Consider the following 17,370-nt stretch of genomic DNA (forward strand, 5'->3'; position numbering starts at 1 on the left):
ACAGGCAACCAATGCAATGTGCCCAGCAAAGGAATTATATGAACTAACTTTCCAGAATAGCCAGGCTGTTGAATCCTGAATCATTTGAATCTTAGAGTTACTTAGCAGACAGTCCCAGAAATAATGAGTTTCCATAGTCCAATAATGATAACATTGTTAACTGCAGAATAATCCAGAAATGATCATGTAAGAAATAGGATCTCATCAGTTTAAAATAGTCTCCTCTAATTAAACCATTAATCTGTGGTTCCATATTTAATGACTAATCTAAAACCACTCCCAAAACTGAGGTTCATTCTACGTTAAATTGGGACCCATCATTACCCAAGATCATCTGAGGAATGTTAACTAAATCCAATGAGAATCATAATATCTAGTCTTATCAGTGTTTTTTTTTTTAAATTTTTTATTTATAACCATTTAAATTTTTACAAGCGATAAAACAACTTGCTGGAAATACAGAGAAAGTAATATATAGGAATTATTTCAGTCAGGTAATTCTATTCTCTTCCTTAGACCACTAAATGGAGAGAGTGAAACAAGATAAGGAGATCAATTAAACAGTAAACAGAAAAATAACATGGTATTTATTAACCTGATTATCCCCAGATATTACTCGTCTAATTCATTATTCCAAATTGATCATTTGGTTGGCTTCTTCAAGGCCAATACGGTGTATAGTCAAATCATTTAATTGAAAACATGCTTATTGTCCAATAATATTAGTTAGAAATAATACATCTGATTACATTCTTTCTCTTTTAAAAACCAGACGTTATTTAACAATACATATACTTAAGTCTCTAATTCAAATCCCACTGATTAAAGTAATCCCAGTTTTCACAGGCTTCACTCCTTTTAAAGTAATAATTTGAGGAAATATTTCTGAGGAAAACTTTAGGAGTCATACCCGGAACTCTGGGAAAAACAATAATCTCGATATTAATCATCTATAATAATATTCATTTTATTATTCAAAGTATTCTGGTCTGTTATCATTTTCAAAATCATAACCACTTCTTGCTCATGTAGAATCATTTGTTATATCAATTTTTTACTCTCAAAGGGTTCAGTTGAATTGTCAATGTAACTCTCTAATAAAATTATATCTAAAACAAAATTATTTACTGCCACCGTTAGGTCCCGAAGTGCCTTCCAGATGGTATTCAATGTAACCTCCACGGGAGCCAAAAACTCCAAGTTGATTTCTCTTTGGTGTTTAGGAGTGGTTCCGCCGATTCGGGTCCTCCGTTTCAGCATATGCCTCTAACTCACTCCTCCAATCCTTTGGACATGGTGGTTGAATAATTCAGGAGCGATGAAGTTGTTTTTTCCAGGTCCAAGAGTGTCTACGCTCCTTCGCCGGCGCTAATCAAAGGACTCGCCAACCCTTTCATCTGTGGGCAGTTCGTTGCGCAGCGGTCCTGCACTTGCTGCTCAGGGGACAAAACGCTGGCCATCGGCAGCTGACCGTCGGTTGTCCCCTTCCTCTCAGTTAAGGTAACGGCAATTGCAGAGAGGAAATTTACATAAATACGAAAATTCAGAGGGCAGCTGGGCCGTTGGGCATACGAACTTCAGGTCGCCATCTTACCACTCTCCCAGTTTGGGACACTCTTTGTCTGGTTTCTTCTCAGAGGCCTGTCTGATATGGGTAACTCTTCAGCATAGCCCTCTGAGTCATTGAAACACAGAAGCTCCTCCACCACTACAAGGTGGTGTCCCTTCGGAGGGGATCAGTGTTTAACTTAAGTTTTACTTTAACAAACCAATCTTTAATCCTAGTTATACAACTGTTAATCTTAGAAGAAATAAAATCTACACACTGAACAACAGGGGTCAAGAAAAAAAATATAATCTGCAAAACACAACATGAGCTCACCAGGATTCAATTGAATTCATCCAAGAGAGCTCATATACAGATTATACAGGAGTGGAGAAATGGGACAGCCCTGGGGAACACAACAAAGACAACATATCAGTAACTTTTTAAAATGCAAGAACAGAGACGCCTAACTGATAACAGAATCGCAATGAGTCTTAACTAAAGTGGTTGGGCCAAGAATTTATTTGAATTCAGTAACTTTATCAAGCTCAACCTTTGCAAAATCAAATCTACTGGTATAAATTCTTTAACTTCATTTTGTCAGCCCATTTTGTCATATAAATTGAGTGAAGTGGTGTGGTAGCTGTGTTAGTCCACTTTTAAAGGTAATAAATAGAAATAAATCAAAACAGAGAAAATAAAATAAGATATCTTTTTTATTGGACTAACAGTACATCTTTTGATTAGCTTTCAAAGGTAATCCTTCTTTAGATCAGAAATAAGCAAATGTTGACAACAAGTAACTAACTTGTTAGTCTCACTTACACACACAAGTACAAAGTGATGCATGTGGGAAAGAGGAACATGGCTACATGATGCAAGGTTCCACATTAGGAATCACCACCCTGGAAAAGGATCTAGTGGTCTTCATTGATGATACATTGAAACCCTCTGCTCAGTGTGCATCTAAGAAAGCAAATAGAATCTTAGGAATTATTAGGAAAGGAATGGAAAACAAAAATGAGAATGTTATAATGCCCTTGTATCACTCCATGGTGCGACTGGACCTTGAATACTGTGTGCAATTCTATATCAAAAAGATATAGTGGAATTAGAAAAGGTACAGAGAATGGCATTATTATAGAATATGCTTCAATTTCTGCACAGAAATGAAGGCGTGATATATAGAATCTGGCAGAAAGCAGCTAGGGTTCTCTTCAGCTTGAAGAAGAGATGGCTGAGGGGAGATATGATAGAGGTCTATAAAATACTGAATGCAGTGGAACAGGTAGAGGTGAATTGCTTGTTTACTCTTTTTAAAAATACTAGGACTAGGGTGCATGCATTGAAGCTGCTAAGTAGTAAGTTGAAAACAAGCCAGAGAAAATATTTTTTTCACTCAATGTGTAATTAAACTCTGGAATTCATTATCAGAAAATGTGGTAAAAGCAGTTAGATTAACAGGGTTTAAAAAAAAGGTTTGGATAATTTCCTAAAAAAGAAGTCCATAAGCCATTATTAAGATGGACTTGGGAAAATCCACTGCTTATTTATAGGATAAGCAACATAAAATCTGTTTTACTGTTATGGGATCTTGTCAGGTACTTGTGACCTGGATTGGGCACTGTTGGAAACAGGATACTGGGCTTGATGGACCTTCGGTCTATCCCAGTATGGTAATGCTTATGGACTTCTAGTCTCCTCTAGTCTATTCTCGAAGGTGAGTAATGTAGGCATAGAGCCCCCCCCCCCCCTGCAATCTCAGATCATTCATTAGTAGAAATGGTGCTAGACATTACAGATGTGGGAGCTAAACCCACTGTTATACACCAACAGTCATTTTCATGTTTTCCTGAGAAGAGCTTGGCAAGACTATGAAGGCAATAGGAGGGCAGGAGCTAACCCAATTACATTTTGGAAAGACGCCAAGATGGTGCTCCAGAGACAAATTATTTCTTAAACAGTATATAAAAAGAAAGAAAGGGATAAGAAACTGCTTAGGCTAACCAGGCTGCTAGCTGCCAAAAAAATATATTGCAAAACTCAGAGGATGAAAAAATGACAATGTAGGCAGTAGAGATGCTGTTAAATTACCTGCTAACCCAAAGGGCCAAAACCAATATTTTCTTTCATAAACGTAAGTTACATAAATGAGGAAATAAATTGTGGAAACTTTTGTCAAATTTGGTAAAAGTAAGATGTACTAGATAGGCAATTACCAAGATAATCAGAACATAATACGAGCCTTTGTGGCATTTTATCTTATCTCCCACTCCTCCCTGAAACAACCTCCCTCCTCTCCACACCCAATATAATATATACATTTTTACCCCCAAAATATTAAAATCCTGAAAATAATGAATCTCTCATAATGATCAATTATATGGAGTTTAGGTGGCAATTTATCTCATGGGGGCCATCACAGAAATGACTCTGTCCGTGAGACAAGAGCCTCCAATATGGTTCACTAATGTTAACATCTCTTGGCTGGAATGAAGTAGATGCACTTGGAGGTAGGAAACCAACATTTTAGCTAATATAAAGGACCTTTGTCATGCAAGACCCGAAAGACCATGCACATTACCTTAAATTGTATATGTTTATAAAGGACTATATGCACATGGGGTATAACCCAATTTTTCCGAAACTTTCCACTCTGCAACTGGATAGCAATGAAATGTAATGTCTCAATTGGCCAATCACAATAGAAGAGATGAGGAAGGTGATCAAAACTTCAAAGCTAGCAAGGGCACTGGGCCCTAATGGAATGTCAAGTGAATTTAATAAAATTCTGGAGATAAGCTTGCCATTCCACTGCATGTGATATTTCAAGAAGCCCTGGAAAATCGTAGACTTGGCACGATGATCAAGTATGGTTATTATGAAAGACATGCCATCATGCTTCTAATACGAATCACGGAAGTATTCCATAGCTTTTGTTGAGGTGTACTTAATCATTCCTGCTGTTTCTGGAAATATCTGTTATAGGTGAGAAATAATCTTTTTTCCACTGACAAGCAGGACTGAGTCAGGCATACAAGTGACTCTCAAGCTTAGGGCTGCTTATCTTATAAGTTTTCTATATTGTTCAGAAGCAACCCAATTGTCAAGAAGATACAAGAGTTGCCAATTTTACTCAGACAGGTTGGCCAACACAACTTGACCAAAGGCACTGCCTCTGATCTTGGTCCAAGCAGAGTAATGAAGTGAGGCCTAGTGACTATTTTGAATGTAGAATTCAGTGAAACAGATTTCAGGAGGGCCACAGTAACTACAGTAGCTGTATTGGCTCTGATCTGATGAGATTTCACCTTATTGGGTAAGAGAGCATCAGTTTATCAATATCTGAATTGGATGCCGGTTCCTAGCCAGTTTTCTAATGTTCACATGGCTATTAGGATGCCAACTCTGTTGGGCTGAGGGAAAAACAATTGCATAGGTTTTCTGACGAATTTAGTTATTTTGAGTTAGTAAACAAGAACCTGTTTGCCGTCCAGAGTGTGGAGGGAGTCTGCATTGATTCTTTTGATGTTTTGGACTGAACATAGGAAATACTGTTTCCTCACTTTAGCTAAGAACTTGGACTGAATTTGAAGAACTACTTTGTTGTGATAAAATTGAGTATGCAGCTCATAGGTAACTACTGAAATGCTTTAAGTTCAAATTTTTTTCACTACGATCACTAAGAGTAGCTTGGGGAAAGCAGATTACATTGGCATAAATGATGGCATCATCAGAGATGTAAGGACAATATTGAGGTCTCAGAGTACAAAACACTGCTGTAATGGTGGTTTGACATGAAGAAGGTCTTTCATGCGTCTAGAAATTATACCACAGTGAGCAACTGGAAAGCACTTACGTTGGGGCATGATTGGCTGAGTGAGTGCTGAAATGTACTATGATGGACAGAGATGGTACAAACAGTTCAGTATGATGTAAGAAGGACAATATACTCTGGATTCTATATAGCACAGTCAAAATTGTGCCTGTGAATCTGATTTTATTTGGATTTGCCCGTACAAATTTATTACTTAAGCCACCAAAGCCGATAATTGCCACTTAACAAGCAATTATTGACACTATTTCGCATTAATTAGAATTTACGTGTACATCTTGCTAGGCATATTCTGTAAAGAGGTACACACAAATTCTAATGCACGCTGCCTAAAAGGGAGTATGGAATGGGCGGACCATGGGCATTCTGAAAATCTACGTGCACGGTTATAGCGTACACTTGCTCCATGCCTAACTTAGGTGCCATTTACTTGAGATAAATGGGCATGTCTAGAGTTAGGTACAGGCATGGCCACTAGGCATATTCTTTAAACCAGCTAAGTATATTCTATAAACCATAGTTTACAGAATGCACCTAGGCGGAAATATTTTCAGCGCCAATTTTTCAGGTGCTATATATAGAATCTAGTCTGTATAGGGCCATGCCCATTTCTGACAGATAGAAAATGCATTTCACTTGAATGCATAGCTATATCTGATAGATTCATTCTCTGCAGCTATTTATTTATTTATTTGTATCCCACATTTTCCCACCTATTTGTAGCCTCAATGTGGCTTACATAGTACCGGAGAGGCTTTTGGAGACTCTGGTGAAACAAATACAAAGTGATATTGTGGTAAGATAAAGTTCATGTGACATCCACATTAGGGAATCATACAACGGAAGAGTTGTGTTATGCCCATTACATACTTTAGTTTTGTTGTGTTGCAGAGATCAGGCATTTACGTTGTCTTAAATAGATGTTTTAGAAAATCCAGGCTGGAGACTAAAAACTGCTCAATTTCCATGCATGAGAGAGAATGATTTGAAATTAGGATGAAGATGGGAGTCCTTGTTCTGAGTGTGAATATTTAGAGTCTGCACAGAGGTAATTTGTGAACATTTTTAAGAAAAGGGAACGAATTCTGACAAAGCTAGTAGGGTTCTATTTTTTATTTTATTTGTTGCATTTGTATCCCACATTTTCCCACCTATTTGCAGGCTCAATGTGGCTTACATAGTACCGTAAAGGCATTCGCCAAGTCCGGTAGAGAAACAAATACAAGGTGATATTGTGGTCGAATAAGGCATTCACCAAGTCCGGAAGAGAAACAAATACAAGGTGATATTGTGATTGAATTAAGATATATGTGTGTCAGGTACAATGGGGTTGAGGAGAGGAAAGGTTATATAGTGTCCATTATGAGCTTTGGTTTTGCTGTGTTGCAGAGTGTAGGTATCTATGTTGGGTCGGTAAGGTATGCCTTTTGGAATAGGTAGGTTTTTAGTGATTTCCTGAAGTTTAGGTGGTCGTAGGTTGTTTTCACAGCTTTTGGCAATGCGTTCCATAGTTGTGTGCTTATATAGGAGAAGCTGGATGCGTAGGTTGTTTTGTATTTGAGTCCTTTGCAGTTTGGGTAGTGGAGGTTTAGGTATTTTCGAGATGAACTGGTTGTGTTTCTGATTGGTAGGTCGATGAGGTTTGTCATGTATCCTGGGACTTGGCCGTAGATGATTTTGTGGGCCAAGGTGCAGATTTTGAAGGTGATACGTTCTTTGATTGGAAGCCAGTGCATTTTTTCTCAGAGGGGTTTAGCACTTTCGAATCATGATTTACCAAATATCAGCCTTGCTGCTGTGTTTTAAGTGGTCTGGAGTTTCTTTGTAAGTTGTTCTTTGCATCCCGCATAGATTCCGTTGCAGTAGTCTGCATGGCTTAGTACCATTGATTGTACAAGGTTGCAAAATATTTCCCTCGGGAAGAAAGGTTTTACGCGTTTGAGTTTCCACATTGAGTGGAACATTTTCTTTGTTGTAGAGTTCACTTAGCTCTCAAATGTGAGGTTGCGGTCTATTGTAACGCCGAGTATTTTCAGACTGTCTGATATAGGGAGGGTGTGGTCTGGGGTGATTAAGGTTGTGGGTTTGTACGTATTGTGTTGAGATGAGAGGATGAGGCCCATCTCAAAAACGACCATATCCAAGGCATTTGGTCTTGGGAGGAGCCAGCATTCGTAGTGCACTGGTCCCCCTCACATGCCAGGACACCAACTGGGCACCCTAGGGGGAACTGCAGTGGACTTCACAAATTGCTACCAGGTGCATAACTCCCTTACCTTGGGTGCTGAGCCCCCCAACCCCCCCCCCCCCAAAAAAAAAAAAAACCACTCCCCACAACTGTACACCACTACCATAGCCCTAAGGAGGAAGGGGGGCACCTATATGTGGGTACAGTGGGTTTCGGGTGGGTTTTGAAGGGCTCACATTTACCAGCACAAGTGTAACTGGTTGGGGGGGGATGGGCCTGGGTCCGCCTGCCTGAAGCACACTGCACCCACTAAAACTGCTCCAGGGACCTGCCTACTGCTTTCATGGAGCTGGGTATGGCATTTGAGGCTGGCAAAAATTTTTTTTACATTTTTTTTAGGGTGGTAGGGGATTGGTGACCACTGGGGGAGTAAGGGGAGGTCATCCCCAATTCGCTCTGGTGGTCATCTGGTCAGCTGGGGCACCTTTTTGAGGCTTGGTTGTGAAAACAAATGGACCAAGTAAAGTTGACCAAATGCTCGTGAGGGACGCCCTTCTTTTTTCCATATCCCCTTGATTCAACTATGAAAGTCTTAGGAGTCACAACTGACCAATTCCTCACGCTAGATAGCCAAATTTCCAAAGTGGTCTCAAGTGTCTTCAATTCATTATGGAAATTGAGGAGACTAAGACCATTCTTCGCAAAATCAGTCTTCCGTATCATAGTTCAATCCCTAGCCCTAACAAAATGTGATTACTGCAACTCTGTTTACGCAGGACTTAAAGTGGATTTCCTCAAAAAACTATAAACTGCTCAAAACACTGCCGCACATCTCATATTCAGACTACTACGCTTCACCAAAGCAACCTCCCTTCTGTACAATTTGCATTTCCTGGCAATAAAAGATAGAATATCATTCAAGCTGTGCTCCTTCATTCACAAAATTTTGTATGGTTCGGACCCAATATACATGAACAGCCTCATTGAATTGCCCTCATGTAATGCCTCTAAATCATCTAGTGTATATCTTATCCTACATTTCCCGAATTGTAAGAAAGTAACCTATAAAATAATCCATACTGCTAACTTTTCATATCAAGGCAGTAAAATTTGGAATGCCTTACCTAAAACCATCAAATGTACCGATGATTATTTGTTGTTCTGATGAAGTGTATTGAAAACTCACTTCTTCAGTCCAGCCTTTAACGAAATAAACATTCTTCTCAAATAAACTCATGGCATTAATTTTTACCTTATCCCACCTCCCACTTCTCCTGTCTATCCCAGTTAATCCTAGCCCTTTACCTTTTTTCTCCATATTTCAATTATCAAGCTTATATCACTACCCTCCCCCCTTTTACAAAGCCGACTAGTGGCTTCCGTGCGGTAATGCCGACAAAGCCTATTCACTTTTAATGGGCTGTGTTGGCATTACTGCACTGACAGCTACTAGCGTGGCTTTGTAAAAGGGGGTGGGGGTAAGTATTTAATTACATCTGTTCCTAACTCAAGTTTTACTGGTCTAACATTATATGATGTTTTTACTTTCTGTTAATACACGTTCATGCTTTGCTAATTGTTATGTAAGCCACATTGAACCTGAGTTCTACTCAGGCTCAGTGGCATAGGAAGGGGGGGGGGGGGGCGGTGGGGCGGTCCACCCCGAGTGCACGCCTCTGGGGGGGTGTCGTCTCCGTTGGTTCCTTGCTCCCTCTGCCCCGGAACAGGTTACTTCCTGTTCTGGGGCAGAGAGAGCAAGGAACCAATGGAGCCGACGCAGCTCCCAGCGACGTGGGCTCGGGGGCGGATTGGCCCTCCCGCCCGCCCCTCGCTGCCAAAGTAAGGTACAATGCGCTCCGGGGGGTGGGGTGGGGGAGGGTGCGCGCCGGAGGAGGGGGGTGCCGCGCTGCTCCGGGTGCCAGCCGCCCCTGCTACGGCACTGCTCAGGCTAATGCGGGATATAAATGTCGCACGTAAATAAATAAATAAATAAAGGCACATACACCCACATTTTGCATCTATTGTATAAAGGCAACATATGTGCCTATGCACCTTTATAAAATAGCCCTGGGGAAATGGGTGCAGATCTTTACACCTGCTCTGAAGCAGATCCAAATGGTGTGCCAGAGGTTGCATGGATAGACACATAGTTTATAACATATATGTATGTTGTGCAATTCTGTCTTGGCTCTGCCCAGGTTCCTTCCCTGTGGAGTGGAGGAGTAGCTTAGTGGTTAGTGCAGTGGATTTTGATCCTGGGGAATTGGGTTTGATTCCCACTGCAGCTCCTTGTGACTCTGGGCAAGTCACTTAACCCTCCATTGCCCCAGGTACAAATAAGTACCTGTATATACTATATAAACAGCTTTGAATGTAGTTGCAAAAACCACAGAAAGGCGGTATATCAATTTCCCTTTCCCTGGCAATGCCTAAGCTCATTTTGTTTAAAATTACATGCTATGCTTTAGTTGCATTTAACTTCTATGTGCATATGCAGTCTCTGTTTGTGTATGTAAAATGCTTTTTTACCCACACAAAAACTTTATTAGTGACAAAGTTCAGAACTGCAAATTACAGGGCTCTAAGATGAGTCTGATGCATGGCCACCAAGTGAAGGACTGCTACTACAAAGACGGGACAAAATATATTGGAGGAGAAATAAAAACAAGGGGAAAAATCCCTGGGAAGTAACGATGAAGGTTTATGGTACTAGGATTCCAGCACAGTTTCTGATGGAACTGGAAGCCAATAGGAGCAAGAAGAAACAACAAACTTTGGGGGGGGGGGGGGGGGGGGGGAGGAAGGAGGAAGAAGAAGAAATTATAAAAAGAAAACAAATGTACTCTAGCAACCTATATTTGGATGTAAACTAGATCATCTTTTATTTACTATTACCTGTATTTGACATATCCAGATTTAACAAGTTATTTTTCTTGTATTACATTTATTTCAAAATAACTTAAATGCAGTTTGAATAGTTCTGATTTTCCCATGAAAATATTTTCTTCCTTTGACTTCCTCTGCCCTCTTCTGGTTGTTTCAGGCATTTCACTTTACCAGCAAGCCTTATTTTAACTAACAAGTTCATAATGGAAGGATATTGCCTGTTTACAACTGTTTTGTAAGTTTGGAGACTGTGAGGAGCATAATGGAAGGGGCGCCCAAGTTGTCATGAGAGTATCCACACAGGACGGCCCCGTAAAAGGATGGGCGCCCATCTTTCATTTCGATAATATGATTGGGGACGCCCAAATCATGAAATTTAGGTCGACCTTAGAGATGGTTGTCCTTAGGTCGTTTTTGAGATGGTCGTCCCCGGTTTTCGGCAATAATGGAAACTTAAGGACGCCCATCTCAAAAACGAACAAATCCAAGCTATTTGGTCGTGGGAGGAGCTACCATTCGTAGTGCACTGGTCCCCCCTCACATGCCAGGACACTAACTGGGCACCCTAGGGGGCACTTCAATGGACTTCAGAAATTACTTCCAGCTGCATAGCTCCCTTACCTTCGGTGCTGAGCCCTCCAACCCCCCCCCCCCCCAAAACCCACAACTGTACACCACTACCATAGCCCCAAGGGGTGAAGGGGGCACCTACATGTGGGTACAGTGGGTTTTGGGGGGTTTGGAGGGCTCAACATTTACCACCACAAGTGTAACAGGTAGGGGGGGGATGGGTCTGGGTCCGCCTGCCTGAAGTGCACTGCATCCACTAAATACTGCTCCAGGGACCTGCATACTGCTGTGATGGAGCTGGGTATGACATTTGAGGTTGGCATAGAGGCTGGAAAAATGTTAAATTTTTTTTTTTTGGGTGGGAGGGGGTTGGTGACCACTGGGGGGGAGTAAGGGGAGGTCATCCCTGATTCCCTCTGGTGGTCATATGGTCAGTTTGGGCAACTTTTTGAGGTTGGTCGTGAAAAAAAAATGGACCAAGTAAAGTCGGCCAAATGCGCGTCAGGGATGCCCTTCTTTTTTCCATTATCGGCTGAGGATGCCCATCTCTAAATCATGCCCCAGTCCCGCCTTCGGTACGGTGCTGACACGCCCCCATGAATTTTGGTTGTCCCCGCGATGGAAAAGCAATTGAGGATGCCGAAAATCGGCTTTCGATTATGCTGATTTGGGCGTCCCTGAGAGAAGGACGCCCATCTCCTGATTTGTGTCGGAAGATGGGCGTCCTTCTCTTTCGAAAATTCACACTGAGGGGCAGATTTTCCAAGCTCTTCCTCTTATTTTGCTCAAAAAATTGCTCTTGAATTGACAGTTAAATTATCATTGTTGCTTCAGTGGGAAGTACGCAGGTTGGAAAACTCCAGCATTTCAACAAAACTCTGATAAATTATTCACTTCTTTCCTCCTCCTCTCTCTTCTTCTCTGACCTCCACAGATAATGTGTTTTACACAGCAAAATCACTTCCCCTTTTACGAAGCTGCAGCAAAAGGGGGCCTGAACTAGCGAGTATTCGCAGAAACTTCCTTTTACCAAAGCGGGTAAAAGGCAGGTCTTTCTTTTTTTCAGGCAATGACCACTTGCTGTGTGGCCATTTCGGGGAGGGGGAGTGGACCACTTACCGCCACCTGTTAAGGTGGCGATTGGGGCTTCTGCTCTAACCCGGCGGTAATCGGGCATTGCTGGCTACACACCGGCACTACAAAAATAAAAATATTTTTGTAGCACCGGATTTGACATGCGCTGGGAGTGGGAACGACCAGTGGGTTGCATACTATTTTATGGAAAGGGTGGAAGATGCATGGAACAACCTTGCAGTGGAGGTGAGATGAAGGCTGTATCTGAATTCAAGAAAGCAAGGGACAAGACAAATGATCTGTAAGTGAGAGGAAGGAATAGTAGAGGTAAGTAGATGGTATGAATGTGCAGACTGGATATGCCATATAGTATTTACTGTTATTTTTTTAAATATTTCTCAGTTTCTATGATGTGGGCATTCAAAAGTGATCCAGTTGAGCCATTTGCTAAACGCCTCAATATTTATTTGGATACAAATGTGTTAAAATAAAATTGTGGAGTACAGATGAACTCGGTGTCGTATTTTTTAGATTCTAATTTTTCTGAATTGTTTCCTGGTTTTACTTGGAAGTATGTGTTGTAACCCATTATGGCAAAGGGTAATGGTACATGCAACCAGATTTTTCCTTTTTTAATTAACATAAATGGAATAATGGACCTTATATGCCCGCCGGATAAATCTTCCTAAATGCTGAGCTTAATTATTGGCTCAGTCTTCCTTTAAATTTTAAGAAAACTTCAAAGATGTGCTCATAGGGGCCCTTAAGTAGCTAATTTGCAAATTAGTGCACACTGTTAGCCCATTAGCACGATAATTGTTACCATGCTGGTATGACAGCTAATTTGTGCATTCACTGCATGCTGTATTTAAAAGGGAGGAACTGGACAGACTATGGACAAAGAATGGGCATGGGCTGCACATTGCCATTAGCACACGGTACTTATTGTGCACTGTCACTTGTGAAGTTAGCAAGTATGCACTTACCTCCTCTTCAGGAAGCGGTAAGTACATCTGTGCTAATTGTAAATAATCATAACATGGTAAAGAACATTTCAATGCAACAGCCTTTGCATTTACTGTGCGCTAATTTTTGCTGTTTAAGCATAGAAACGCAAAAACTTACTGCACTTTAGGAATATCTCTACTACCAAAATAATTTATTGCCTATATCCAGATTATATATGTTGTACGCCTCCTTGAGTTAATTGCTTCAAAAAGGCAGTAAATAAATGCTAAGAAATAAAGGGGTCCTTTTATTAAGCCACTGTAAAAAGTGGCCTCAGCGCGCCCATATGCAGGTCTTTCCTCACACGCTAAGGCCATTTTTACTGCAGCCATAAAAATAACAGTTTTGTATTAATTGCCGAAAATTACAAACCAAAGGTCTGTATGTTCAGTGCATTCGGTAATCTGTAATATTAAAATTATAAAAAGTTGGCTTGAAAAGATTCCAGGTATTGCACTTATTTAGCAATCAAACCCGCAGTGGAATCCCAATACTATCATGTGTTGTCATTGCAAGTAGTATACCATGCCATACTTTGTATTGTTGTTCGAATATTTTTACTGCTCTAATTGCCTATTGCTCATGTTTGATCTGTTCTTACTGTACACCGCCTTGAATGAATTCCTTCAATATTATTAAATAAATCTTAATAAATAAACAAATATCATAGGCCATTCACCACCTGCAAAAAGAGTGAGAAAAAAAACTCTTCAAAAAAACAAGAGAAAAATTCCCATCCAAAGAAACAGGTGTTAAATTATACCAAATTCACTTCCAAAATGTCAAAAACATTTGTAAAAAATAAATGTGTACACATCTCAAAAACAGCTCAATCATTTATCTGAAGAAATGAGTAGTCCACAGTTCCAAGAAACATCCTCATACAGAAGTATCAGTCAACTGACATTTGTAATCCAATAACCAAGTAGAGAGATGTCACACAAATTCTTTACAGCAAAACATCCGCAATCTAGGTGTAGTGATAGAAGGCAAGCAGACCAGCAGTCTGGATGGAAAGATGTGCAGCTTTATTATAAACGTCACCTGATGTGACCACATTTCGCTTGCAGGCTGCATCAGGGGTAGGAACTATTGTGAATAAAAACAACTTTCCCCTAATAGTTAAAAGCAAATCCAACAACAGTGCAGCACTCCTTTCATGAGAGCAGCAGCAATCCTACCATATAAATACACACTGAATTCTTATACACCTTGACAACGGTCGCTTGATTCACAATACTGCTGTGTAAGGAAAGGAACTGAACTCTCTATATGTGCTAATGTTCCCATTTAAAAAATATACTGTATATACACTTACCACCATCCATTTTGTAGGGCTTACACAGTATTCATGCACTAACCAGTTAGCACATGCATAAATAGAGCTGCTCTGATTAGTGCAGGAGCACCCACTGTCTGCCTCCAGACATTCCCACTCCTCCCCTCAAAGCTAAAATATATATTCCATATCATCAAGCTGATCAATCCATAGACTGGTGGGTTGTGTCCATCTACCAGCAGGTGGAGATAGAGAGCAAACTTTTGCCTCCCTATATGTGGTCATGTGCTGCCGGAAACTCCTCAGTATGTTCTCTATCTCAGCAGGTGGTGGTCACACACAGCAGCAGCAGCTCTGGCTAGGCCTCCAAGCCTAATTTTTAGGTTTTGTTGAGTGCCTGGGGTTGAGGGCTCTTTTGAGCAAGTGCAAACCTGGTGGTGCCAGGTCCCTCCTTTTCTCCCCCCTCCCGCTGGCTCCGTTAAAAAAAAAAAAAAAAAAAAATTTTAAACGTCCTTAAAGGCGTTTATTTCGACGTTTATTTAAGCGTCTATTGCAGCTACTCACTGGGACACCAGGTCGTTACAACTCGGAGCGGACAGCAGGTAATTTTACCTTTTTATAGCGGGCGGGGGTTCCCCGATTCTTCTCCTCGTGGCACATGGCGTCGGAGGGCGAGGGCGCAAAGGGTCGCTCCCCGGGTCGCTTGAGCGCTTCTAGAGGGGATGCGGGGGTCTTAAAGCCTGATTCGCCCTTGTTGGGTGGCAGTTTCGTGACCGATGAATGTCCCGGTCCTTCCTCCGGCGTGGCGGTTTTTCCCGCCATAAACGCCCATCCCCCGCTCCTCGCCTCCGCCATTTTGGCCGGCCACGCGGCTCGGACGGCTTCTTCTTGGGCCGCCCTTGAGGTTGGAGACATTAATGCCATGAACGCCCTTAATTTGGGCGACGGCACAGAAGCGGCTAAAGTTAAGAGCCGTTCTTCCCGCGCGGCTCCTTCGCGGAGTTTCGCGCCGGACGCCATTTTGGATGCGCAGCAGGCATCTCCCCCGCTGTTGCGAGCGCCGGTTGAGAGTGCGCCTAGGGCTGTTGCCCAGGCTGCGGAAGTGCACAGTCTGGGGGGTTTCTCCCCCGAGTTTGTTTTGCTGCTGCATCAGGCCTTCCTCATGCACAACGCTGCCCCCGCTCCCTCGTCTGGTAAAGAGGTTGAGGTTCCCAGAGGTAAACGCCCTCGGGTTGATTCCCAGGCCTTGGAGGAATTTGTCTCCTCCGATGTAGATGAGGGCAGCGTGTCTGAGGTCTCCCAACGGTCCTTTGCGGATTCCTTGGAGGAGACGGATCCCCGCTCGGATGGAGCGGATGACCCCTCTGCAGCGCGGCTTTTTCGCCCAGAGGATTTGCCCAACCTGTTGTTACAGGCCATGGACACTTTGAAGATTTCCTCTCCGGAGGACGTCTCTCCCTCAGCCCCTGTTGGCTCTGCCATTATGCTGGGGACGAAGCGCCCGCCTAGAACCTTCCACGTGCATGATGCCATGCACACCTTAATTTCGGCTCAATGGGATGTCCCAGAAGCGAGCCTTAAAGTGGCTAGGGCTATGTCCCGCCTCTATCCTTTGGCTGTGAGTGAACGTGAGGCCTATCTGTGGCCTACCGTGGATTCTTTAATCACTGCGGTGACTAAGAAAACGGCATTGCCGGTGGAAGGTGGCACGGCCCTAAAGGACGCCCAAGACAGGAGATTGGAGGCGGCCTTAAGGTCGTCCTTTGAGGCGGCTGCTTTAAGTTTGCAGGCCTCAGTTTGCGGCTCCTATGTGGCCAGGGCGTGCCTGACTATGGTGCAGCGGGCTTCCCCCTCGGATCATTCCTTGAGGGATGATTGGCCAGCCCTGGAATCGGGCTTAGCCTATGTGGCAGACTTGCTGTATGATGTCTTGAGAGCCTCAGCTAAAGGCATGGCTCAGACAGTCTCTGCGCGGCGGTGGCTTTGGCTGAAACATTGGTCTGCGGACCACGCCTCTAAATCCCGCCTGGCTAGGTTGCCTTTTAAAGGCAAGCTGCTCTTTGGGGTCGAGCTGGACAAAATCGTGACCGATCTCGGCACATCTAAGGGCAAGAAGTTACCAGAGGTCAGGGCTCGGGCTAGTGCTCGTCCCGGTACCTCCAGAGGACGGTTTCAGGAAGCCCGTCGGTACCGCCCGGGCAGGTCGGGTTCTTCTGCCCCCTCTTCCTTTAAGAGGCATTTCTCCCCCAAGCAGCGTTCCTTTCGCAGAGACCGCCGTCCCGGAGGTGCTCCCTCCGGTCCTCCCCCAGGGTCTCGTACCCAATGACGGGGTCTTGGTCCACGCCCCAGTGCAGATTGGAGGACGGCTGTCCTCGTTTCTGGGCGAGTGGACCACAATAACTTCAGACGCTTGGGTGCTGGAAGTCATCAGAGACGGCTACAAGCTAGAGTTCTGCCGACCCTTAAGAGACGGGTTTGTACTCTCTCCCTGCAAGTCTCCGGTCAAAGCTGTGGCAGTGCAGCAGACTTTGGACAATCTGATCCGCCTGGGTGCGGTCGTTCCGGTGCCAGGAAGTCAGCTTGGCAAGGGGCGTTACTCCATTTACTTTGTGGTACCAAAGAAAGGAGGTTCTGTCCGGCCTATCCTCGACCTCAAAGGGGTCAATCGGGCCTTGAAAGTGCGGCACTTTCGCATGGAGACTCTCCGCTCTGTTATAGCGGCAGTGAAGGCAGGGGAGTACCTGGCTTCCTTGGACATCAAGGAAGCGTACCTGCATATTCCCATCTGGCCTCCTCATCAACGCTTTCTGCGTTTTGCAGTCCTGGGCCGACACTTCCAGTTCAGAGCCCTCCCGTTCGGGTTGGCTACTGCTCCGCGGACCTTTTCCAAAGTAATGGTGGTCATAGCGGCCTTCCTGCGAAAGGAAGGAGTACAAGTCCATCCTTATCTGGACGACTGGTTGATCCGAGCCCCCTCTTATGCA

General features: G+C 43.2%; 1 protein-coding gene across 1 annotated transcript in view; it reads left to right on the forward strand.

The window, feature by feature from the left end:
• FANCC (FA complementation group C) overlaps positions 1-17,370 on the forward strand; it is a 413,110-nt gene that overhangs the window by 165,405 nt on the left and 230,335 nt on the right.

The sequence above is a fragment of the Microcaecilia unicolor genome, chromosome 2, assembly GCF_901765095.1.
Source record: "Microcaecilia unicolor chromosome 2, aMicUni1.1, whole genome shotgun sequence".
Lineage (NCBI taxonomy): Eukaryota > Metazoa > Chordata > Amphibia > Gymnophiona > Siphonopidae > Microcaecilia > Microcaecilia unicolor.